Source organism: Physeter macrocephalus, chromosome 5 (genome assembly GCF_002837175.3).
Source record: "Physeter macrocephalus isolate SW-GA chromosome 5, ASM283717v5, whole genome shotgun sequence".
In the NCBI taxonomy this organism is placed as follows: domain Eukaryota; kingdom Metazoa; phylum Chordata; class Mammalia; order Artiodactyla; family Physeteridae; genus Physeter; species Physeter macrocephalus.
This window is the reverse complement of record NC_041218.1, coordinates 40,928,578-40,956,548: the sequence shown is the minus strand read 5'-3', so window position 1 is coordinate 40,956,548 and position 27,971 is coordinate 40,928,578. Positions and strand designations below refer to the sequence as shown.

The following is a 27,971-nucleotide window of genomic DNA, read 5'->3' as shown; positions in this document are numbered from 1 at the left end:
TCATTGCAATATGTTGAAATCTAAAGAACCAGTGAAAATGTCAAATTGGGGGGAAGTCCCGCCCTTCCCTCCATCTCCTGTGTGGAGCATATGTCACATGTGACTCTCTGACATATGGACTGAGGGTGGAAACCCAGGATCATTCAACAGTAAATATTAGTAAAGCTTAATTTCCTTTTCTGTTTCTAGAATAGGATAAGTGGAATTTCAATATTTTCTTCCCACATCCCACTTCAAAAAAGTACTGCTTTGCGGCAGAGTAATGGGGACAAGCTGCATAGCAAATGAGAGGTGACTTTTTGAGTCATAATTAGTAGCAAGGATATAACTACTGTAGGGTAGATAAAGTATGTTTCCCCTTCCCTCCCTCATGCTCCCAGTAGTTAGGCGTGCACCTTCTTAGTAATGATGAAGTCGATATTAAATTAGGTGGGAAGAACCAAAAGAAAGAATGTGTTTGTCATGACTGGCTTTCCCTAACCATAAGCTGCTCTGTGAGTCTGCATTTGTGGCTTCTTCTACGTTTTGTGGTCTTCTTAACCAGGAATTATTTATCCACTGACGCAGAAACATTATGATATCTGTCCTTAGCCAGGGCTTTAAAGTTAGTTCAAGTACAAATTGCCCATTTTCTTAGAGGGACTATATTCCTTTCCACGGGGTTGGGAAAGAAATGTAATACCTTTGAAATAGAATATGTTACAGGCTTTTAAATCATGATTAGTATAGTTGCCCAACTGCCTGCTTTTGACAGTTGGGAGCCTTGCATATTTTCCTTCTGTCTTTTTCAAGTCTCGGCTATTCTCTGGGGCATGTTGTGAGCTATATAAAGCTAAGCTCTGCACACTGATGGTGGTTTTGCCCTGAATAAATACATACAGTCTGCCCACATGTTTTCTGTGTAGATTCTCTTGGTGATCTCATGGCTGCTTTTTAGTGCTGTACTTAACTTTCTCTAGTGTGAAACATTCTGTCTTCAAATGCATTTGGCACTTGTTGGTAGCAGAGTTAACTGAAAATAGTGCATTTTTCCAGGCGATGATTTGCTTTGATCATGAAAGAACATTTCCTGGGATTGCTCTGAGATAGCTTGAAAAGAAAAATGATTATTGCAAACACAGTTTTTTTGTCCACCTTTAGATACACACTTTATAAATGACTACTATATACTTAAAACATGTCCAAGGTACATAAACGCAGGAGAGAAGTTTATCTTATTTATAGAACCTGGAAATCTTAAGCGCTAAATAATAATAAAAAAAAAATGGAAGGGTCTGACATTTTATAACCATTCCATGTTGAAAATGAATACTTACAACCCACTACCTAGTACTGTCATTTTCAAAAAGAGAGTAGAGGAAGACCTGCCAGGAAAAAACACTGCCATGTTATCTGTGAGAAAACCAAGAAGTGAAGTTATAAACCCGATGCTTCTAATTAGACTCATTTATTTAAAATTGATTTTAAATTTAAATTATATAAGCAATACATTCTTGTAAAAAAAAAGAAATTAAAAAGTAAAGTCTCCTCACTCTTCCCACAGACCATCTGCTTCCCCAAATCCTGTCCCTAGACTCTCCAAAAGGAACAGTTATTAACCATTATTACGAATTTCTATTACATACATGTAGGCATTTTTGATTCATACAGAAGTGCATGTGAGGACACACACACACACACACACACACACACACAGGCTAGTGCTCTCAGAAAACCATGCACCGTTTGATAGTGGGGTAGGGTTCCTGGAAAGAATCAACACAAACACAGTGTAGGGCACCTTCCACATGGAAGCACACTTTATGCACCATGCAGAGGCAATGACTTTTCCATGTTCATTTAATTTCCTAGACTCAGGTCATGCCTTTGGCCAAGGTTTCTTTCAGCTTTCCAATGATTCCATGCCGCTGTTGCCAAATCGTTTCCAGATTACAGTGATGTTTAACATGTCCTTCATGATGTCAGAGCATTTCCATTAGTTCTCACTTACTGTGTGAGATTTCCCTTGATTTCTTTTACTATTCTCTCAAAAGCCCTATGTGCATCCCCAAAACTTGCATTTTAAGCAGCAGTGAGAACTTTTCCCTTTGCAGCAGGTCTAGTGCTGTCACTAACAAACCTTCAGTGAAGGTGGATTTAATTTATTTGCTAATCCATAGACAAATGGCAGCAAGATAGATCATCACACAGCAAATAATGGAAGATACAGACCTCACCCAATTTATACCATAGACCTCACTGACTCCATTTGTACTCTGGGTACTCACTGGTTGGAAGTATATAGTGTAGTTGTCTAAGAAGATACTGTCACTGGCTGAGAGCATACAAAATAGATCATGAGAAAAAAATATAAACACATTATTCTAGTTACCTATTGCCTGTTTTCTGTCTATAGTGTAACAATCAGCACAGATCTTAATGGCATCAAAGAGCCAGTTTCTAATGTTCAAAACCTCTGGGGACAGGAATTTGGACAGAGCAAAGTATTGGTGGCTTATCTTTGCTCCATGAGGTCTAGGACCTCAGCTGAACAAACTGGAAGGCTGGGGCTGATATCAACAGGAGGCATATTAGCTCACACGTTTAGTTGATGCTGGTTGTTGTGTGGGCCTCAGCTGGACTATCAGCCAGCACACCTGTAGATGGACTCTTCATGTGACCTCAGCTTCCTCAGAGAAGAAGCTGGGTTCAAGAATGAGTGTCCCAAGACACCAGAAAGTAGAAACTGGCAGTTTCTCATAACTTGAGTCTGGAAACTGGGTAGTGTCACTCTCATCCTGTTCTATTGATGGAACAGAGACAGAGCCCAGATTCAAAGAGGGGGAAATAGACCTCATTTTTCTATGGGAGGAGAGTCAAAAAATTGTGGGACTATTTGCTTTTAAACTTCCATGAGTTTGAACAGTGTACTGTAATGAATTGTTTACATAGTTTTCCTCAGTTAAACACAAATAATATCTCTAAATAGTATGATATTGAACTACCCTGCCTATAAGTAGTGTAAAGGCAAGCCTCACTTTCTCTCCCCATATCCTTGATATCCCATTGAATTTTGTTGTTTCATAATTTCCTTTTTTTATGCAACAGCTTTCAATATCATTATTTAATTTTGATATAAATTTGTCTTTTAAATTTTCTGTATAGCATTCTATTGTATGGATGTATGGACTTATTTAATTAGTTTCCAAGTAGATTTATATTTATTTTATATTTAAATAGCACTTACCAAGTACCAAGCACTGTTCCAAGCACTTTATAAATATCAATTCATTGACTTTCCATAATAACATAGAGACTCTTGTTATCCCTGTTTTACAGATAATGAAACATAAGAATAGAGTGGTTAAGTAACTTACCTAAGGTCAAACAAGAATGAGTAGTGGAGCCTTGATTTAACCTGAGTCTCTCTGACTTCAGAATTCACTCTTTTAGCCATCATGCTTTTTTTTTTTTTGCGGTACGTGGGCCTCTCACTGCTGTGGCCTCTCCCATTGCGGAGCACAGGCTCCGGACACGCAGGCCCAGCGGCCATGGCTCACGGGCCTAGCCGCTCCGCGGCATGTGGGACCCTCCCGGCCCGGGGCACGAACCTGTGTCCCCTGCATCGGCAGGTGGACTCTCAACCACTGTGCCACCAGGGAAGCCCTACATTTCTTTTTATAAGAGACGTTGGGCTTATGTTTATTGGCTAGCTATACTTTGTGAATTGTAACTGGCCTTATTTTTAACTCTTCTGAAATCTTAGACACTTGGAGATGTTGGGTACATGTGAGTCCAGATAGACTCCAGTGGTATTAAACAGGTGACTGGATCAGTTCTCCCACAGCTGGTACACAGATTTCAGGGAATGGCAGGCAAAGCAGAGATGCCACATAGAGATACAATGGCAATCTTCAAAGCTGTGGCAAATGAAACCACTGGGTTAGGCATATTGTTCATCATCATCTAGACTCATTCTGAGAGCAAACCCATATAAAAGAAGAGCAGGTTGAAAACACTGAGAAGAGTTGTGGAACAATATGGCAGCTGTTTGCATGTGAATAGCAGTTTTTGTATATTAGGCACTTATAGGCTCCAAATTTCAAAATGTCTCCCTCATTGTGAGAAGTAAGAAACTAAAGGGACCCTAATGAGACCTGAGGATCATAAGAGACCACAAGGTGGGTACAGAGTGTTTAGTGTGGAGATTTTCTCCAGAGCCAGAGTGGCCATCAAGAAAGGGTGACAGCTGAAATCACGAATGATGAAGCCAGAGTCCTTTGGGGAAGGGTAGAAGTGACTAGTGAAAACAATGATATTCATTTATAAAGTGTGATTGGTGAGGACCCTTCGAGGACATACCTATCAGTCTGAGGGGACTGAGAAGAGGCCTTGACCTTGAAAAGAGAACCCAAAGTAACGTAAGAGATCAGTGTAGCCTCACCATGTGGGTACCATGAAGTCCCCTGCTCTTAGAGGCAAATCACTCTGCACCAAATATAGAAGATGAAATAATCCTAGAATGTCCCAAGTAGACACAGGCATTTCCAAACCCCTTGTACAATTCAATGCAATCTGTGTAATTATAAAGAAGCAAAGGTAGAAGCAACATGGAAAACAGTGGTAGCATAAGAGTAGACACAGAAGTAGCAACAGTAGCAATTAAGGCAGATACTTTTATATATTACAAGTTGGAATTAAATGAATTCAAATGAAAACCTACAGCCCTGATAAAACTGGAGACAGTTGCTTCAAATACCATATTTTTTTTAAAAAAATGAGATAGGCTATAATTTATTAATTAAACATAAATAGACAAACACTGTTAAAATCTACACTGTATGCCAATTGAAATAATGTAATCAGCAAAAGAAGTGTTTTGGAATTCAAAAGTTGATTATGTCAAAGATAACTTAAAGACTGACCCTCTGTTTTATTTGTGGTTAGAAGATAGCAGAAATTTGGCAATAAATGAGAATATACCCTTGTCATTCATAACCCACTAAGCATCTAGTAAAACAGGTTTCTTTTCCCATATCATTCATTATATTAGTTCTTAATTCATTTATTTCTTTACAAAAATTTCTCTGCAAAAAATCATTCAAGTAAGGAAGTAAGAACATTATGTGGAACCCTTAAAATTTCTATTTTTTATTTCCTTCCATTGTGCGAGGAGATACAATTGTCTTCTATGCCTTAAGTCACAAAAGCAGGAGTTATAAACTGACCTTTGAAAGGGTACTGCTTTTCAGATGTGAATATTGCAATGTAACCTGAACTTTACATGGGCATTATAAAACATTTCATCTCACCATGTTCACAGCATTCTGGACATCTCCTAATAATGCATCATCTGCTATATGTGTGGCCTGAAAATTAGTGTTAGAATTAAAAATAGTCAATGTCTCAACTTTCTGGCTACCCTATGCTTGTTGACAAAGAGGTAAGTAAAATATATAAAATGGAAGAAACTCAATTTTTAAAATAATCATCTTAAAATTATTATCATTACAACTATTTCCCACCATAATATATTTCAACTCTTCCACAATATTACTGAAGAATATTAATATTCTCTACTTAATATCTTACTAGTGACCTCCTACACTCTTAACCATTTTTGCAAATTATCTTCTACACTGAATATTCCATTCTGTATTCTTTCAAAAGTAGCCGTTTACTTATCCCTAATACAATGGTGGATTTCATGTAATTAAAAGGTAATTTATTAGAAATCTATTTGGACTTTAAATCGCTTACTATAATTTGACCCATGAAAATGATCTCCACATTTTATTTATTTTTTTATTTCTTCATTGAATCTATTCCAATATGGTAAGCAAATTCTTTCAGCTGTATTAATATGTATGGCCTTCTCTGGGTAGGTTTAGTTTCTTCAAACTTATGGCAGTAGCTGGCATTAGGAATGGAATAAACAGGTCTGTTTAGCTCTGCAGAAAATAAAGTGTAATTTTATCAACTTTCTTTTTTAGTTGTCAGCTCTAAATGCAACTCTCATGTTACAAGGTTAGTGTTAGGCTGACATTAAATCATCATCTAGGGCCACAGCAGAAATATGTTGAATTATGTATTTAAATGTGCTCACACATTATCTCCATATAGAATAAAACAAAGTAATCAGATTTCCATTTTACTTCTCTGCCAGAACCTACAGTATTATTTTGCATTCACTGGAGGGAATTTGGCAATGTGTTATTCTCCTCAGGCCTGTTTTCACACGATAGCAATTCGACTGAAGTGCAGTGTAAAAGTATTTATTAAAAGCTATTCCCCTCTGGCACTTAGAAAAGAAAGACAATAGGAGTATGCTGTTTTGCTCTCTGGGAAAGGTTCACATTTTGTGAGTTGATGAAAACGTTCTGTGTATCACACCCTTAAATAAATATCTATGCTTGCCCCTGGAGACAAAAGTAGCAGGAGTTTTCAAAAGTTCTTAAGCTTAAAAATACAATGCCCAGAACCTTGGAACAAGGATGAAGACAGTTTAGTTGTCCAGTCTTGCCCATCCCTTTCATATGCTAACCTCTATTCTCTCCACCTGAAGGCTTAGTCCATTTCATTGACCAGTCATCATTTCCCATCACTACTTCCCAGCATCTAAGACCATCATGATTATTAGATGTGTTTACAGTCTCTGCCCAGTAACCTTTGGAATGCAGAATTAGTCTTGTTGACAGAATAAAATACCAAGGATGCCTGCTGCAAGCCATGGGTACATATATGTCCACTGAGTTGCAGTTTCCCCCCATGGAATTGTTTAGGTCACCTGATTGGTCTTTGGCTTCTGTTTCTCTGGCTAGGTCTTCCCTGAGTCCTTGTCATTCCTTCTGACAGGAAGAATCCACTCAGCTCTCTGTCCCCTGACTAGTGAAGGTACTCTTGGAATCTGCTCAACTTCAACCAACATGTGCTCTGAATTTCTGTTGCAATACTCCATTTGTTGGCTTGGACTGCAGTGCCTGCCTGAATCAAGTGTGAGTCTACCTAGCACTGGCATGTTGAACATCAGACCAAGAGTCATCTTCAGTAGCCAGTGCTACACCTGGGTTGGTGGCTTTCAAATCCACTACCTATTCTTTTCTGTCCTGGTTTCTTCCTCCTCACAATCAGCTGGCACCTCTTTGGTCCCCAAATGCCTCTTAGCTGAGCCTACCCTGTGGCTGCCTGAGTTCTTGATAAATGATTCATGCTTGGAGATGCATCCATTTTGCGGTGGTTTAACATCCTTGATGGGTTAGTGTTTCAGTATCTACTGAAACTGAAAAAACTCTCATTTGTCATGTTTTAAAACAAATAATTATTGATCTCTCTTCTCTCTTCTGTCAAGAGATTTTGCTTTTTTTCCATTTTTTTAAAAAGTGGCAAATTTAAACAGGGAAGGAAGACTTTATTCAAGGCTGTTGCAATAGGGGAGAGAGACCAGAACTCAGTGTTAGCTCAGCTCCAGTAAAAGCAAAGGGTGTGAGGGTTTTTAAACACTGAGGTGAGTGGGAGAACACAGGCCATCTGTGTTTGTTAATTGGGCTTTACCCAAAGGAAAAGTAAACTTTCTTGTGTCTTTGTGACAGGAGGCAGTTTTAAAACTTGGAGCAAGTTTGGCACACTATGGTTAGTCTCCTACTTTCCCACAGAAACAGGAAGATGGGGCACTATTTCCCCTGATGTTTACATTTCAAAGAGATGGCTCCCAGGCCCTTGAGAAAGAGATTCCTGCGTTTAAAACCATCAAGAGGGGCTTCCCTGGTGGCGCAGTGGTTGAGAGTCTGCCTGCCGATTCAGGGGACACGGGTTCGTGCCCCGGTCAGGGGGGATCCCGCATCCCGCATCCCGCATCCCGCATGCCGCATGCCGCGGAGCGGCTGGGCCCGTGAGCCATGGCCGCTGAGCCTGCGCGCCCATGGCCGCTGAGCCTGCGCGTCCGGAGCCTGTGCTCCGCGATGGGAGAGGCCACAACAGTGAGAGGCCCACGTACCACACACAAAAAAACAAAAACAAAAAACCATCAAGAGCCTTTTCAAAATATTTACATACATTTCAGTGGGGCAGGGAAAGAATTTACAGTGAAAAGTTTTCTAAAGTAAATGCTGTAAGAAAAGGAGGTCGGGAAGAAACCTATCTAAAGTTTAGTCAAGCTGAGGAGAACACTAAGGTAGTTTAGTTGACTTCCTTCCCTCCCCTCTCCCACCCCCCCTCCTCTCCTCCCCTGCTCCCTTTCCTTCTTTCCTTCCTCTTTCTGTTTTTTCTTTTTCTGTTCTTAGCCCTTGTATGTTACCTCCTTTTTTTCCCCCAAGGAGGTATTTATTTAACATTTAAGGATAAGTTTATTTTATTTTAACTTTCTCCTATCATTACCTTGTGACTTTTCAAAGTTGTTTGTGTATTACATTAACAGTGCAAAAGGAGTGTGAAAAATATTTTACACATCCTCAGCTTGCTTGTTCATCACAATAATAATTTTCATGTCATGTTTTAAGAAAATAGTTATTTCTTAATCATGGACAAACTTTACAGATGTGGATATATTACAAAACTATCTTCTCAGAGAAAATCACCCAGACTTGTGGATTTCTTGGACCTTACACTTCTTATACTATCTCACTTTGAGAACCATTTCTGTAGATCAAAACGTGTTTTTTGTTAAATATATAGTTATTTAAAACAACTAAAACATACATGTGTTCAGTTACTTATTTGTCCCTCATTTGTCCTCTCATCGGACAGGAACTTATCATCCACTACTCTTCATTAGGCTTCTTCTATAACTTGACCTTTATCCCACATTCTTTGTTGTTGTTGTTGTTTTCTTTTGAAACATCTCTTGTCCTAAGGGAGCTTTTCATGTCCTGGTTGTTTCACAGTCCTGCAGCTTTACTGCCTTCCTTTGTGTAACTGGTACTCCATTTTCAGGTAGTCCTTTCATTTTTATTCAGGTTTCCTAGATCTAGGAATGCTTTCAAATTATGCCCAATTAAATACTGTATATTAGATTTACATTGTCTGTTAAAGTTGTCTTTTTCATTTTTATTTCGTAGAATATCAGTTCACTTATTGTAATTTTTTGTCTGACTGTAAAATTTTTTCGTTGCTTATTATGTAGGAAACTCCCTGCATTTCTCCATGTTTTCAAGCTGTGAACTCTGTAATATGAGCTATGAATTGGCAAATTTGCCACATTTTAAAATTTCTAATCTATAACCTATCAAATTAATTTTTGTCACTAATTCTCAGTTTTCAGCGAAATTGTTTTCTCCATGTTAATATATGTTATGTGAATATACTTGAATATAATATTCCTTATATGAATTTACTATTCATTTTATGACTACACTATTCCTTAAATACTGATTAATGATTAATAGGAAATATGAAAAATGTTGCTAAAGATATACTTAATTAGTGAACCAGTTTTATGAATATCTTTGTGAAGGCATCCAACTTTAATTTGCATGCTTTCAATGCCTGTGTACCAAGCACTGTTTCTGGTAATAGGAATACAGGAGTGAATCAAAGAAGAAAGTTTTTGCCTTGTAGAGCTTACTCTGTGTACCTTTTGGGGTGAAGTAGACAATACATCAATAACAAATTGTGTAATATCTTTCTCATTCTTTCTGACAACATTTTGTGTATGACTCACTTTTTTAGATCTTGCCTGAAATCTTAAGTAATGATTTAAAAAATGAAATAATTGAAACCTGTAATTGGAAGGAAACTAGAACTTTATGAAATCCTCATGGAGTGCATCATCTATTGGGGTCATCAAAGAATGACATTTTCTAGAAGTCAGTTGCATTCTTTGTCCACTAAGGATGTTTTATTTCTGATGAATGACTGCATGAATAACTATTTATTAAGTTCATTCACATTAGAACTACTTCATGTATTTAATTGAAAAAATGAAGCTGGAAGGAATTACTTTTTTAAAGAAAATAACATATGATAAGATAATGTTAATTCTGTGTGAGTATAGCTACCAGTTGCCTCATACTGTAGCATTTATTACTCTTGTCATACTTATTTCTTTTATTTCCTTCTGGATATTCTGACTTTTCTCCTTGAACCCCTTTCAGCCTTCTGATGTTTCATCTAATTTCCAAGTTCTGTTATATTGTTATTTTCTTCCCTTCATTTTTGCTTCTGAGGCTTAGTTCCTGTGTTTTCTTTTGATGTAAAGAATAATAATAGGCAGCTGGTTGAATATTTTTCAGGCTTATTAATATTTATTATGCCTTTTGTTACCATTTTTTTCAGTTGTTCCTTAGAATTTACATTTGTAGCTGCCTTCTAGCAGGCATAGAAAGAGATGGCATAGTTACCCAGGCTTTAAAGTGAGGACAAGTGGATGGGAGAAAAACAGCAATAAAAATATTACTAGATAGGATCATTACATTTTTTCATAATTTATTCCTATTACTCTACAATATCAAGACTATTAAAAGCCATGTTAAAGTGAAAAAAAGATTTAAAGATAATCCTAAATTATCAGAAATAACATTAAGAGAAACAGATCTTTATAGTGAGGATTGACTCAGAACATGGCATTGTTATTTGAAGGAGATTGTCAAGGAAGAGAGCAATATCCTTCGAGAACAAGGGGAAATTAAAGAGCAAGCTTGGCCCAGAGGAGGGAAATATTAGGGACTAATGTCACTCATCAACTGATGTAGGAGACTACAAGTGTGCTTCAGGTTTCTTGAAAATAGTTACTGTAAAAAATTAGATAATAAATGATAAATGTGAGGAAGGCATACATCCAAGATGACATTACTGAGAAAAATCATTCTAACATCACTTTATAGATATTTGTTTAGGTAGAACAAATAATATCGATAGATGGAGCAAATGTTACTGCTTCTGAAGGAAAATTTCCAAGATACTTTAGTTGGACTTAATGCCTGACTTTGTTTTGAGGAACAGTGATGAAAACTTAGGTTTAACTTAATGTATATTTAAACAAAATTGTCTCATGTTTTCAGATAAAGAAGAAACATCTGAGCAATGTTATATATTTTGCATTTTCTCTCAATATTCTTTGATTTAGTCACTCATCCATTCATTCAGTCATTTGTTGTGTCCCTATTATGTGCCAGACACTGAAAGAAATGACTCAAGACTAAGACATTGACAAAACAGTAGTAAGCCTAAAGAACTTACTCTAGAATGAATTGGGATTTTCTAAATGGCAAAGTATTTAGTAATATTCTAGAGATAAGCTATTTTAAGAAAACCTAGTCTAAATGTTTAGTAAAGGAAATGATATTAGTGTCGACATTTAATCATATGCTGCTTTAATGATTATCTTTATAATCCCTATATGCTCTGTTCTTCAGTTAAGCTGTAGACTCCTTAACAATAAGAATCGTGTTATATACTTTGTAAAAAAAAATACTTGGTACACTTTCTGGGACATAGTAAAGGTCAACATCTGCTTTAAGTAAACAAGTCCAAGCTCTGGACATATTACTGGTTAGCAAACAAGTTGTGACTTAGTCCTTTTCAACAGGTATAGCAATTGTTGATTTGCCTTTTTCCCAGACCCATCACTGAAATGCTATGGAATGTAAATGTATCCTTAATTCAGTAGAAGCCTTCTGTACTCTAACCCATAAACAGGGTGAAAGCACTGCAATTTAAAAAGAAAACAGACTATAAGAATTATCTTAATAATTAAATCTAAGTCTTGATCTTATGTCTTTAAACCACTGTAGGCAAGAGTATAATAAAGTGAAAGGGGACTAGATTGAAGAGTTTAAAACTATAAACTTTAACCCAAAGACTTAGGGAGAATAACATACTAAAAACAAGTATGTATTTTTAAGTATATTTAAGGATACAAATATTTTCCATATTATCTCCAGATTTCACAACTCCTCACTGAAGTATTTTCTCCTAATGTTAATTTATGGAATAGACAAAATGTAAATGGTTTTAAAAATAAAAAGATTTTAAAGATGATAATAAAATATTCTCATGTTTGCTCCAGTACAGAGATATTTTTGCTGATAAAAGGGGTGATTTACCGTGAGATGATTTTCAGTCTTTGTTAATTTATAGAATAAATGATAATGGCTTTTACAGTCTTTCAGACTTTCATTTATCCTCCCAAGAGGCTAATGAAAGTTTGCCTAAACTCTCCCATATTAAATGGACAGATTTAAACTTTTCTCATATTAATATAAATTAGATGACTTTTGTCCTTGCCTGAAGTGACAGTGTCAATGTCTGAAGCTTACATCTTTCATGACTATCAGCTAATTAGGATGCAGGACAGCTTTAAAGGTCTCATCTCTAATCCGCCATTCTGGATTACATCCACTGTTAGCACTCCTGTCAATCACCACAGGGCCCCAGAGCTACATTTCCCAAAACCTATGATAAGCATGATTTCCATGCGAATCAACAGTAGGAGGTAAAAAAAGCCACCTTTTTATATTTCAGAATTTAAAGTAAATCTGATAATCGTACTCCTGTAAAGTCCTCAATCCATTGCTGCTGAACAGATAACTATCTTCCTTAGAACCGAAAGATTGTCAGAGAAGCACTCTTACTGTTTCTTGTTTACATAAAGGGCAGAACTAGGAATTGTGTGTTTTGGAGAGAAGTAGTTTTTTTATTAGCGATTTCTCCTGAGTCCTGAGAATATATTGACTTTATTTATGACCCTCCTATCTAGCTCTTGACTCTACCTCTCTCATCGTGACTTTCCCAAGTCCTCATCAGAAGGGCAAGTGCCACAAGAGAAGGTTTCTTCTCTTTCTCTCCATCTCACCCCTACCTTCCCCCATTGACCTCCCTCCAAATTTTATACACTACACTGCACCCTCAGTTTTCCTGATAACCTTGAGCCTTTTCATTGATTTTGTCTACCATCTTCTTATTTAACTGGAATTTATTAGTAAGTCTGGGTCATTAGTGAAGCTTATTTGAAAAGCTTCCCTCCAAAACTTTGATTGGGACTGCTCATTCTTTCACTTCCCTGTGTCTCACAAACTAGGGTCAGTATTTTCCAGAGTTTTACTTTCAAAACGTGAACAGAGACCTATCTGCCCTTCACATTCCCTGGGTTATATCACCTTTCAGTAGTCTCTAGGTCTTTCCTCTTCAAAGGCATTAAAGAATTTAATACTTGGCTGTCAGTGTTCCTCTGACCTCAAACTGTCCTAATTCTATGTGACTTAAATGTCTATAGGGAGGACCCACGAAACACTCCAAACACTCTTCAAACAACATTTACTGCCACTTGGTTTCCACCACTCATGCCCAGGACAACTCCCTGGGCCCTGTCATCCTCTAACACTAATCTATTTCAGAAAACCGAATCCTTGCATTCCCACAGCTTTGTTTCTTGCCATGGTCTGTGCCTTTCGTATCTGCATTTTGACATCCTCAAGATCTCTAGGTTCTCTGGCTACTCATAATGAGTTTGGTAGAACAGCAGTGGCATTGGCTTCACTTGGGAGCCCCTCCCCAAATTTACTCCCCAATTTAACAAGGTCCCCAGGTGCCTCATATGCACATACCAGTTTAAAAAGAACTGCTCTACTGCTTTCAGATTTTCCTCAGAACAGTATGGTACTGGCATAAAAACAGGCACATAGATCAGTAGAACAGAATCGAAAGCCTAGATAGAAACCCTCACATACATAGTCAACTAATTTTTGAAAGGGTGTCCAAAACACACAATGGGTAAAGGATAGTCTCTTTATTATATGGTGTTGGGAAAGTTGGATGCCCACATGCAGAAGAATGAAACTGAACCCCTACCTTATACCATTCACAAAAATTAACTCGAAATGGATCAGAGATTTAAAAATAAGACCTGAAACTGTAATAAAACTCCTAGAAGAAAACATTGGGAAAAAGATTCTAACAGTCTTTACTCCCTTTCCCACTTAGCCTGGATCTCAAGGTCAAATATTTCAGTTTGTTCCTCACCAATATACCTATCACTGTACCCATTGGCCAGTGCCCTCTGTGGATCAATCAATTCACCCTCTCTATCGGCTACTGTGCCCAAACTGCTGAGGGCTGCTAGAGCAAATGAACTAACTGGACTGACACCTTTGCTTAGTCATGGTTTATGACTTCAGCTGGATCCCAGGACTGCTTAGTGCTCTGGTTCTGAGCGTCACTCTTTTCTACTTTTGGAAACTGCATAGCTCTCCTCAGAGGCCTTACTATGTATCTCTAAACTTGTTCACTCTCTGTCCCTTTTTTTTTAACTTATAAACCTCTTACCTCATATTTAGAGGGAATGGGATTCTTCTGCCATGAACAATCTTAACATCTTGCCTAAATGCCTAACAACATGTTTTCAGTCCTCTTCTTCCCATCTCTCCTTTTGTCTCTGAGGAAGTATTTTTTTTAGTATGTAAGATTTCACTTACATTATACTGATTCCACTTAACCGCTGCCCCCTCCCCTTTGTGAATAAACCTTTTATGCTGGAATAATTTTATATTTACAGAAAAGTTGCAAAGGCTGCACAGAGATTTCCCATATACCCCTGTAGTGGGTTGCATAGTAGCCTCAAAAATATATCCAGGTCCTAGCCTTGGTATTAATGAATGGGGCCTTACTTGGAAATAAGATCTTTGCACATATAAATAAGTTACGGATCTTGAGAGACCATCCTGGATGTAGGTGGGCCCTAAATCCAACAACAAGTGTCCTTATAAGAGTAATTTGTTATGGCAGCCCTAGGAAACAAATTCAACTCCTCACCCAGTTTCCTCTAATATTCATGTCTTAAATTACCATGACATATTTGTCAAAACTAAGAAATGAACACAGGTACATTACTATTAACTAAACTGTAATCTTTATTTGGATTTCCCTAGTTTTTTACACTACCACCCTTTTTTGTTCCAGGATCTGATCTAGGATATGACATTGCATTTAGTTACATGGTGTTTCCTTAGTTATCCCTGAGATGTGACAGTTTCTCAGTCTTTTTGTTTTGTTTTAAATAGCCTTGACAGTTTTGAGGGGTACTGCTCAATTATTTTGTGTAGACTCTCCCTCAGTTTGGGTTTGTCTGATGTTTTTTCATGATTAGACTAAAGCCTTGGGCTTGAGGGAAGAATACCAATGTTTTATTTATCTTTATATGCTCATTGCTAACCACATACTAGCTAGTTTTCAATACCCATTTACTCAAAGAATGAAGGAATACAAATCTGCCAGCACCTTATTTCTTTCCTTGCCAGCTAGGTGCTAGTTCTAGGATGCTATTTTCTATTTTCTACAAAAATAGACATTTTAACTTCAATTGATTTCCTTTGTTGACTGAAAAGAGAGCTGTTGTCCAAGGCTTAGACTATAGAAAAGGGCCTTTGAGTTTCAGAGAATGTTTTAGCAGCTGCTTGTTGAGATGGTCATGTTAACTATACCATCACTAAATAGTTGAGTTCATGACAAGCAGCTATACAAAGGGAAGGACATATTGTAAGCTCTCCCGTGATGGCTCTTTCTGGTACCCCCACTTCCCTTGCCATGCTCTGCTCCAGATTCCGAGTGTTTTCTCTCCTTTACTGACATGCTCCTTAACTACTCTTCTAAACATTTCTCCCTACGTCCCCACTCTCATCTCCTTCATGAACTCTCTTAACTCACCAAACTGGAATTTCTTTAACACACTCTATTAGGAGGAAAGTCATTTGCTTTTCTCGCTAATGATTGTATGATACCTTAGAGTTTTAGCAGCAGCACTTTCCTCTACACTCTCATTTGATCCTACTTCAAAGGGCTATTATTATTCCCTTTTTTAAATAAGCAAATTGAAAGTCACAGAACTTATGATTTCCCTAATATTTCCAAGATACAGTAGAGTTGGGCATAGAATGCTGGCTTGATTTAAAATCCTGTATACTTCTCAACTCAGAGAAACCAGATCCTGATGACATCATCTGAATCCTGGAAAAGTAGTATCTAAACTAAAATTAACTAGGAATACCTCAGTTATAATAGCCAATATTTTTTCAGGAGGTCCTTTAAGTCACATTTCTGTTTGCTGAGGAGATAATTGCAACAAAAATATCATGATCAGATGTAGCCTTTATAGGTTTTGATTTTATGGTTGTCAGTATTCACAAGTGTGGTTTATAAAGTGTCTGAATGGATATGTCTGTGTGCTTATTGTAGAAGAGGAAAAGACAGAAGCATTGTCATGTATTTCATTGTCTTTGCGACAGAAAAGAATCAACCATGAAATGAAAGTGTTCTTTTTTAAGAGGAGTATTGCTGCATTCATATTTTTCTTGAGTGCTTTGTTTTGTTTTTAAAACCAACTTAAGAAGTTGAATATAAATATAGTGCTTTAGGTATATGAAAAAATACTTTTTTTAAAAAAACACATACTGATCACCACTGAAATTAAGGCTTCCAGGAACAAGCAATACAAGCCAGTTCCTGCCTTTTTCTCCCTCATTGTAACTGACAATATTCCTAGTGGCCCATTGGTGTCACCCTGAACAGCTGGAGAGGATATGGGTAAGAGTCCCAGCAAAATGGTAGTAGGATTCATAAGGAAAGCCTTTTGATTCCTAAACAGCTTAGCTCACATACAGAATTTCTCACTCTATTCATTACAGCAGAAAGGCTGAGTCAATACAGTGGTAGCCTGGTAGATAACCCTAGGGTTTTGGCTAAAAATTGCCCTCAGCATGAGGTCTATATGGCTTGATTAATCTAAGTAATTCAGAAGTAAACCAGCCTCTCTGAAGTTTATTGTGTTTGTTTTGCTTTATTTGTTTTCAGAGGGAGGGGAATTTGCAGCCTAATCTTCAAAAAGAAATATTTTGTTTGATAGAGGTTTTACTCTATGCAACAAGAAGTTAACGTGTATTTTTGGATTTTAAATCAATTCTGATATTTTCATAAGCTTAAATTGATTCTAGGAATGTCCATAGGTAACACTAGGAGGTCAGATTTTGTGTAGCACTGTTGTCCTCCATGACCTCCCTTGTGTAAGTGAACTTCCTGCTTTGGCTACCCAAGCAGTCTTCTCTAAAAGCCTGGCAAGTCATGGTTTTTTGTTGGAGCTGATGTTCTTAATTCTCATTCTTTCAAGTCTCACTGCAAAACGAACCCTATGTTCATTTATTTTTTAGAATAGAATTCACAACCGATACAGCCCTTATACTCAGATTCTAACAGCTTTTAAAATGGTATTTGTAGTGAAATGCCATAGACGTAAAAGTTCCGAAGTATCATTTTAAAATGCTGCCCATACACATTGATTTTGTAAGAATAAATTAAAATAGCAATAAAACAAACTAAATTTTCAGTTTTTAATATTCTTAAATGTCATCAACTAAACAAAAATGATTTAAGCAAAAATATAACAAGCAAACTGAATAAATGCTACTAAAAACATGATGTGGTATAGTAGAAAGCGCAGCAGTTTTGAACTCAAATGGATGTCCTTTCAAATATCAGCATTATTACTTCCTGGCCCTGTTTCCTTCCAGAAATTAAATTTATGTGAATAAGATTTCCTATATGAAAAATGAAGATGATAATACATATCAGTGAGGTTGTCATGAGATTAAGAATTTGTGTAAAATGTGTGACACATCTAAGGACTGAAAAAATGTAATTGTTATTATTACAATGATTTTTAATGCTTTCATTTCATGGTTTTACATTGTGACTGAAATTGTGTTAATTAACCCTGTTACATATATCATCAAGTGAATTCATAACACCCTTGCCCATAAATATATTTATAACAATACAAAGAATAGAAACATATCAATAGAATGAAGATTTATTACACTAAAGAATAAGAGCATATGAGCATAGTAACAGCAAAATACTTAGTAGAAGTTAATAAGCCAACAAAATATAATTACACACATTTTCCAGAGCTGTCACAGTCTTTGTCACAAGTGAATTTTTATAGAGAAACTCAGTCTATTTCCATGATAGGTCCCATGGCAGGCATGGCCTTCCCTGTAGGATACTCCTTCATTCATGTTAATATAAATAGACATTCAAGACAAATCAGTATTTTTTGGTAGTTTGAGTTGATTGCTTTTTTTTGTTTTGTTTTTTTTTGTTTTTTTTTTGTGGTACGCGGGCCTCTCACTGTTGTGGCCTCTCCCGTTGCGGAGCACAGGCTCCGGACGCGCAGGCTCAGCGGCCATGGCTCACGGGCCCAGCCGCTCCGCGGCATGTGGGATCTTCCCGGACCGGGGCACGAACTCGTGCCCCCTGCATCGGCAGGCGGATTCTCAACCACTGCGCTTTTGATTGCTTTTAATAACTATTTTTAGCCAAATATTTTCCACTTTTGAAGATAATTATTTGTTAATAAGAATTGTTTCTGTTTTTTTTTTTTTTTTTTTTTTTGGCTGCGTGGTGTGGAATGCAAGATCTTAGTTCCCCAACCAACCAGAGATTGAACCCGTGCCTCCGCAGTGAGCACAGTCTTTACCACTGGACTGCCAAGGAAGTCCCCTTTAATAAGAATTTTGATTGGCTGTCAGTGCATTCCCTTCCAGATGAGTTCATAGAACACCCCACCCACCACACCTGATACAGAGAGCAGTTCTGTATCAGAAGTCAGTGGGATAGCCACCATAAGTGTACCATCATAATGACTACATGAATTTGCCCATAACTATTTATACTGCTTGCAGAGACTTTTGGAATTGTCACTGTGGGACACAGAGTGTTAAACTGAGTTAAACTCAGGAAGGTGATGCCAGCTTTGCTTGGGTTGTAACTTTTGTCTGATGAGTTTTCAGTGGACATGGTGTTAGTAGTGAATCCAAATTTTGGTATGTTTATTTAAAAAGCCCATTCCTATCAAATATTTGTTACCTTTTCTTCAGGTTAATTTTTTTCAGTATTCTTACAATATTTTAAAACTCAATTTCTAAGCCTTTAATTAGCTTTGTGTTTCTCTGAACCTTTCATGATTTTTGACCCAGAGAACGTCTACTCTGAGGAAATTTAAAAGTCCCTGAACCTAATCTTTGCTCCCTGCCTATCTGTCTTCTCAAGGCTTGTTTTGGGTTCTTCTGGCCCTTTTTGCCTTTCACTTCTAAATCCATTTCCTATACAGGTTTGTGTTTTTTTTGGTTCTTGGAGAGCATTATGTTTGAGTCAAGGTGTTACCAGATAAGGCTAAATTCATAGATAACTCAGGTTTCTTGAACATTCAAGGGGATGCAACAGGCATGAGGAGAGTGGTGGTTGTTCACCTGTGGGGTTTCTCAGGAAGCACACCTGGTCTGCTGATTTACAGTACTGATCCAGAGCTGTGTACTCCATTCTACAAAGAATTTCACCTTTGCTAAGGGAAAAGGGACCATTTTACTTTTGTAAATACAGCTTGAGATAGTACACATAAACTAGTATTTTGTTCTCGCAAGGTACTCAAAGGTATGCAGTATTTTTCAGGCTTAATTTGAGAATAGTCAAGGTGGATGATGTATTTAACAGTAAATTCTACACTTTTTCTTATCTACTCTTTTCATTTTACATCCTCAGAAACCTACAATGTCTTCCTCTTTCTCCATCATTTTCTGTCTTTCTAATCTCTCTTCCATTACCCCAGAGGCAGCTTCTCAACTCCATACCTTTGAACATCATTGTTGATTCAAAATTTAAATTTTTTAAAGAAAGTTCTAATACATTTCCATTTGTTTGGGTTACTCCTCTGATGGGCATGCTTAGATTTTTGGAAGGCACAAACCATGTTCTTTTGTACCTTCAAAATATATCCAGAATCCAACCAGCTCTCACTACCTTCATTGCTATCATCCTATAGCCGCCATCATCTCTCTCCTGGGTAATTGCAATTACCGCTAATAGGTCCCCTGACTTTTATGATACCTGCCCCATCACTGTCATTCTCTATACAGCAGGCAGTATGCACCTTCTAAAAGGTAAACCAGATCCCGTTATTCCTCTACTCACAATCCTCCAATGGTGTTCCATTTCAGTTGAGTAAATGCAAAAGTCCATATAATTGCTTACAATGCCCTTCATCATCTTGCTTCTCTCTGACACCATTTACTACCCCCTCCCATGTTCTCTCCACTTCAGCCACACTGATCTGTTTATCTTAACCAAGCACATCAGGTGCTGTCCTGCCTCAAAGTCTTTGCATTGCTGTCCCTTCTGCCTAGGTATCTGTAGAACTCATTCCATTACCTCTCCCGGGTTTCTGTACAAATATCAGTGAGGTCTTCCCAGACAACTCTAAGTGAAAAGTACAGCACTCACTGCACTTCCTAGCCCCATCCTTGCTTAATTTTTTTTCCCACAGATTTTTCACTAAATGATGTACTATGTGTTTTCCTTTTTTTCCCCCTTTCTCCCATAGAATGTAAGCTCCATGAGAGCAGGGTTATTTGTTTTGTTCACTGCTATAGCAAAGCACCTCACACATAGAGGCAATCGATGAATACCTATTAAATAGACGGTTCAATGTGTAAATAAATGCCTGTCATGTTAATATTCTAACTAAAAGGCATTGGGTGAGATAGTGTTGGGCAATGAGGAAGAGTCAGACATATTTCTTACAAAATTTTTGATTAGTAATGACAGTGAGAGTCACAATTTTCTAAGTATGGACAATGTTATGATCTTCTGTGTTTAGATGTTTAAAATGTAATGGGTTACATATTTTGATCTTTAGACAATTTCTAAGGACAAGCTTTCTCAACCAAACAACTAGTTACCAAAATAAATATAGAATCACAAGAACTCTAAGCTACTTCTCTATTTGTGGTTATTTAGGTCAATTAAAAAATCGTCTCAAATGTATAGACACCAAGGGGGGAAAGTGGCGGGGGTGGTGGTGCTGTGACGAATTGGGAGATTGGGATTGACATATATACACTAATATGTATAAAATGGATAGCTAATAAGAACCTTCTGTAAAAATAAATGAATAAAATTCAAAAATTAAAAAAAAAAGGTCTCAATAGCATGAATGCTTTAGAAATTTCCAGAGGATGGAAAGTATAATTTAACTATTTTCCCAGCTCCTAATGAGAATAAAACATGGGCATTTGGGGGTCTTTCTAGTCCTAAGTCAGAGGGATTACTTGGGGAGGTAATTGTTGGTCCTGTGAGGTCACTGAGTTTTAAGAACATATCGGGCTTGGATGATGATAATAAAATAACAATATCTAATAGCTAATACTTATTGAAGCTCACCATGTACAGGCACTGTTCTAAGTGATTGCTTGTCTGAATGTACTTGATCTTTACAACAACCCTGTAAATCAGGCATTATTATTTCCATATTATGAATGAAAAAACTCAAGTTTGAAGAGGTTAGATAACTAGCCAAAGTCACACAGAAAACATATATGGCAAAGATGGAATCTGAATGCGTGGATTCAGAGTCCTCTCTTTCTTGACTGCCATGCTATATTGTGCCAATCTCCTACCTGGAGCATAAGTAGAACTCCAAAAAAGTGTGTGTGCATGCTCATGTGTATGTGTGTGTGCAAGGGAGGACATATGCACACTTGCTTGTGCATGTGTGCACGTGTGTATATGAGTTGATAATGGTGATAGTACTCTGTTAATGTTGAAAGTGAAGGTGATACAGCTCTGAAGAGAGTGAAGGTGAGAAAATAAACACTATTGTTAAGCTTTATGCATGTTACTTTATCAGCATAGCAACTTGTATGAGGGAACATTTTCACTTCTTTTTTAATAGATGAGCTATCAGAGGATCAGAGAAACAAGAGCCTCACCCTTGGATAAGGCCTTGTCCAGGCAGTGGCAGTGATACTGGGAGGAAAAATCTCACCCTGCTCCTCAGGGGTAAAGCTGACAGCTCTCCTGGAGGTATACAGGAAGGCATTCTGGCTTCCATGCGGAGATCCTCTGTACAAGGTATCTGTGTGTTCCCTTTGTGGTTGGCGGGGGACATCAGCCAAGGGAAGACACTGGGTCAGTCTAGGGCTATGTAGTCTAAAGCTAGAGTTGCCAAGTATTGCATGGGAAATACTTATATTGAATATTATTTGTTGTTTTTTGAAACTCAGATTTAACTGGCTGGGTGTTCTGTTTTTTGTTGTTTTTTGCTCCATCTCCCAACTCTGCCTGTGGCATCTAAACCCCTGTCAGAAGTGCTGAGCCAAAAAAAAAAAAAAAAAAAAAAAAGTGCTGAGCAGATCACAAGAGCAGAGAGAGGCACTGCCTTAGACTTTGTGAATCCCCATACAGATTCATCAACTGTTCATTTATTCATACATCATTGACAGAAACAATGACTACCTACCAGGGTCAGGCAGCATGCTAGGTTCTGAATGAGACTTGTGAATGTTCACTCCCAGGGTTTACAGTGTCTAGTACAGAGGTTCTCAAATTTTAGCATATATTAAGATCACTTGGGAAGCTTGTTTAAAAAATTCCCTAGAGATTATGACTCTAAGAGTAAAACCCTGGAATTTGTGTTCTTAATGAACACTCCAGGTGATCTTGAGGTGGGTGGTTCCAGGAGCATACTTTGATAAGTACTGGTCTAGTAGATGGAAGGAGACTTCATCCAGAAATTACAAGTATAAATAAGAAATACTCCTCAGTCAGACTTATATACTGGTACATTGTGTGATTTGAGTTTCTCTAAGGTATTCATGCAGATTATAGAGTGTTGTATTCTCCACATTACTTTTTTTAAATGAAAGTGTCTTCTGGTAAGATATAACTAAGTGTGCTAGCAAGTGGGAATTGGCTCTTGAAAAGAGAGATTGTCCCCAGATTTCTGATCAGAGCCTCAAGTCAAGTGAATTATGACATTCTTATAAAGTAACTTAGACCTCTTGAGCCACAGTCAGTTCTACGCCATGGTTATACATGAAAGCCTTGTTTCTGGAAGGAAAAGGTCCACTGTGTTTCATAGCGCTAAAAGCAAGGACCTGTACCTACACTTTTTCAAACCAGTTCTCTATTTCAACATCATGTTTGTGGTACTGGTAGGGTATGTGCAGACATTTCTGTATTTGTTGTTGAACACCCTGACTGCTGAATCCTCTATACAAAGTCAAGTCAAAGCAGTGAGCATTCTGGGAGGGATGCCAGCAACAAATTGTGGTAATCCAGCCTTGTTGTTATAAAAGCATGAATCAAAAGCTCAGCATCTTGCTGAGACAGCAATCGTCTTAACCTTGTTTTACTCTTGAGATGGTAATACGAGGTCTTATCAGTATGGTTGATATGGCTCTCAAAGGAAGGATGAGGGTCAAAAATGGCTGAAATTTATCATGGAGAATATTGCTTTGTGAGATATCTAGCTATAGAATTGTGACTACCTATTAAATCCTCTATGAAGTAAGAAATATGTGGTCCACTGCCTGCAGGATAAGAGAAGGGGAAGGAGGTGGAATCAAAAGTGAAATAAAACTGGTCAAATGAGATGAAAGTCTGCTTTCTTAATTTTCAGCCATAGGCATCAGTGTTTGAGATTACCCCTTAGGCAGCTTCTGATTGAGTGGGGATAGTTCCATGACATGGAAGATTAAAGGTTTTCTGGGTGGCTGTATTTTAAATGATGAAATCTTTTCAAAGAGATTTTATTTTTGTAATCAAGTCTAGGCTGTGTTCATGTGAAAGCAGGTTATAAGTGACCCAGACAATTAATAGCATTTAAATAAGTATATAGAACAAAGCTACTGTGATCTATAGTTTCTATTTTTTTTTCAATTTGGGGTTTTTTTTAAATGAAGTTCTTTTTTTTAAGACTTATTATTTATTTATTTGTTTTATTTATTTTTTTGGCTGCGTCGGGTCTTAGTTGTGGCACACGGGATCTTCCTTGAGGCATGCAGGATCTTTTGTTGCAGCACGCAGGCTCTTCATTGTGGTGCATGGGCTTCTCTCTAGTTGTGGCGTGTGGGTTTTCTCTTCTCTAGTTGTGGCACACGGGCTCCAGAGCGCATGGGCTCTGTCGTTTGCGGCACGCAGGCTCTCAAGTTGAGGCATGTGAGCTCGGTAGTTGTGGCGCACAGGCTTAGTTGCCCTGCAGCATGTGAGATCTTAGTTCCCTGACCAGGGATTGAACTTGGGTCCTCTGCATTGTAAGGTGGATTCACCACTGGACCACCAGGGAAGTCCCTCAATTTGAACTTTATATCTAGAAAGAAGTTTCTTAGAAACTTCTTAGAAAGAAGTCAAACCAAGACTGATAGCAAGAAGACAGCTTTCTTTAGGAATTCTCATTAATGTTCAGTTCCAACCTCATGTCCTCTAGGAGGAAGGGCAATACGCAGAGTGTTCAAAAGCCTGGGCTTTGAAGTGAGAAAGACCTGGACATGAATCACAACATTGTCACTTCCAAGTTGTGAGACCTTGAGCGAGTTACTTACCTCTCTGTGCCTTGGTTTTATTAGCTATAAAATGCAGCTAAGATCAGTACTTGCTTCATAAAGTCTTTGTGAGGATGAAATGAGATATGTAAAATGCTCTCTACAGTGCCTGGCACATGGTATGTACTCTGTAAATATTAGCAGTGGAGAATTTGAGACTCCTCCCAAAATTGCACCTCTCTTTTCCTACCCAGGTTATGAATAATTGGGAATTTTAGAAAAAGTAAAGAAACAAGCAAAATATCACCTTATTAGTTATAGAGAAAAGTTGGAGAAGTCAGTTTAGTTTGAAAGATAAATTGGTCTGCTAAATGTACCCCAGAATTAGGTAGACTCACCCTACCTGTTATAGCAGTACCACCTGGGCCAACCTTCCCAAGGAAAGAGAAGAAAGAGCAGAACATGCTTGTCCCTACAGGAAGCTCTTTTTCAAGAATGGCAGAACTGGATTGAGCATGCCCAGATATTCTTTTCAAAGTAAACAGAGACATCGTTCTATATCACCAGGGCCTAAGTGATTAAAAGGTCAGAAGTGAAGGGATGTGTTAGATAAAAGTCTTCTTCATGAAGACAAAGACTGAGGAGATGTTCCTGTCTAACATAAAATGTTATCAACATCATCAGTAATTCATTTCCATTATACTTCATTTAATTCAATATTACCTCCTAACTTTATGTTTTCAAATCATACCATGGCTGTATTAGTTTCCAACCACAAACTTAGTAGCTAAGACAATGTAAATTTTTTCTCATACAGTCCGGAGGTCAGAAGTCCATAAACTAAAGTCAAGGTATTGGCACGGCTGATTTTTCTGGAGACTCTGAGGGGAGAATAATTTTTTTGCCTTTTTCAGTTTGTAGAGGACACCTGCTTGTGGTTCTTTCTTTGCATCATTCCAACCTCTTGCTTCCGTCCTCATATCTCTTACTACTCTCTTGCACCTACCCATATAATCCAGGATAATCTCCTATTTCAGAATTATCAATCACATGGGCAAAGTCCCTTCTGCCATGTTAAGTAATAAAGTCAAAGGTTTCAGGGATTAGGATGTTAACATTTTGGGGGAGTCGATATTCAGCCTATCACAATGACATTTTTTTTTAACATCGTTATTGGAATATAATTGCTTTACAATGTTGTGTTAGTTTCTGCTGTATAACAAAGTGAATCAGATATACATACACATATATCCTCATATCCCTCCCTCTTGCATCTCCCTCCCACCCTCCCTATCCCAACCCTCTAGGTGGTCACAAAGCACAGAGCTGATCTCCCTGTGCTATGCAGCTGCTTCCCACTAGCTATCTATTTTACATTTGGTAGTGTATATATGTCAATGCTACTTCATCCTATTCTTGATTCTAGCGAGCACCACAGTGACATTTTGATTATTTCATTTTGCCTTGTAGCTATTTTTCTTGTTACTGTGTACAGTATTCTTTTTAATTTCCTGAGTCAGGTTGTAAGTTCCTCAAGGATAGATATCAAATCTTCCATGTTTTTATATGTTTACTACTTCATTATATTGTGTGTTTAAAGTAAAACAATGCTCATAATAGGCACTCAGTAAAGCCTACTGATTTAAATACTCTTGAATCACACAGTCTTTAGAATGGAGACACGGGTCTGGTCTACATATGTTCCAGGAGAAACAATCTTAGCTTTGACTTTGGATTCTACAAACATTCAGACTACATAAGAGACAATGTAGAGTGAAGCATTAGAATGTAACTTGTTTTCCAGAATTCTCACTGTTGGACTGTAGACAGGCTTTGGGACAGTCAGTTAAGTGTTAAGATTTACCGGAAATCCATGGGATTACTCCGGCCACACTCTCCTCCTTCTGATAAAGAAGAGAAATATTGCAATTCTTGTGAGTGGATGTGAAAACTTACCCTGCACAATTTAACTGGCTCTCCCCATTAAACTTTGGAAGGAGGAGGATTATTATACAATGGAATTTGTTTCTGATTTTTGCTGCAATGGTTAATAAGAAGTGTACTGTGACTTGAAATGAATATGGACACAAAATAATTCTCTCAGACATAGGTACATCTCAAATGCATGGTTGTTCATCACTTACGGGTTGAATTAGAAAATTATGGAGACCAATATGTAATTTTAAGGTATTCAATTTACATTAATAGATATCTAAATGAACCATAGAATTATATCTGAAACATATAGCCCAATTCATACTCATAATTTTAAAAGTTAGCAATGCTATATGGTAGCCTTGCATATAATATTTTGGTACATAATTAAGACAAAAGATTACCTTTGTGCTTAGCCCTCAAAATTTGCAATTGACCTTTTGTACCTGACCTGTGCTACCTTCATATCTTTCCTCTCCCTCCTTGAATTTTCCTCTCTAGACTGGTAGAATCTGAATTGCAGAACTGGAAAGGACCCTAGAGGCCATCTTGTCATTTTGGACATTTTACAACTGAGACCATAGTTCTCAAAACATTAATTGACTTGCTTAAGGTCACACAGCTATTGGCAGGGCTTTATTAAAAACTCAGTTCTCCTAATTCTCTGTAAAGATTTTTCCCCCTCTGCTTAGGTGAGATAATTTAGAAGTATAGAGGAATAAGAGAAATAATCTAGTAGTAAAGCAATGGAGAGTGAGAGGATTCTGGAAATACTGTGGCTTAAAGGAGACACAGTTCTCAGTCAACTACTTTCTATAGCTTATCATCTGTTAGAGCAAGAGGAAGAAGGATGTGTCTGCCTTGGGGATGAAAATAAGGCCAACGTGAAGGAAATCACAAAAAGAAAAAGAAAAAAGAAAGAAGGTGTGGCAATAGTAGAAACTATGTTAATAGTAGGAAAAGAAGTATGTAAAGTTGAAAGTAGTAATCAATATAGGGGAATCTTACAATAATAAAGTGATAAATTGAACAAACAGTTTATGAAGAATCTGAAAACCACACAATGAAAACACCCAAAGACCACATAATAGCTAAAAATATAAAAAGATATATCTATTAGATGTGCAAGGATAAATTAAAAAACTACAGTTATAATGGGATACCTTAAAATACCCATTTTTAGAATTATATGAGGTTATAAGGGAATTGAGTAATGATATCAACACATTTTCTTGTATATAGAGAGCAAGACAAAAAGAAAAATTCAGAAACATATATCTCTTGAATGGAGAATATAAAATTTTTTTCTATGTCTATGGAAACTTCACAAAAATAGATGTGTAATTGACCACAAAGCACATCTTGACAAAATTTTAAAAGCAAGATTTTTACAGACTACTCTCTCTGACAATGTTAAAATAAGAGATAATGAAATAGTGATTTTCTTTTTTCCTCCAACCCCCAACCTACTTGGAAATTAAGAATGCACTCCTGGTTAGCCCATGGACCAAAGACCACATGAAAACTGAAATTACAAACTATCTTAAAAACAGTAAAAAAAAATGATGAATATCAAAACCTACAGAACAGCAAAAACTCAGAGAGAAAATTTATAGCCTTAAATTCCTTTGATAAGTGGTAAAATAAAAGGGAAAGATGGAAGATATTTGAAACTCCAAAGAAAATTATTGATTTCCGAGCAAAGTAAACATACCAAAAGTGATAAAGAAGTACAGACCTAGAATAAAACAATTATGACTG

The 27,971-nt window shown here is 37.3% G+C and overlaps 1 long non-coding RNA gene across 1 annotated transcript in view; it reads left to right on the top strand.

Annotated features, from left to right (window-relative positions):
• LOC112067107 (uncharacterized) overlaps positions 1-27,971 on the top strand; it is a 285,545-nt gene that overhangs the window by 77,438 nt on the left and 180,136 nt on the right. The window contains exon 6 of the long non-coding RNA XR_002893081.3: positions 21,686-21,864. This is a non-coding gene — a long non-coding RNA (uncharacterized lncRNA). The remainder of the gene's footprint in view (positions 1-21,685; positions 21,865-27,971) is intronic.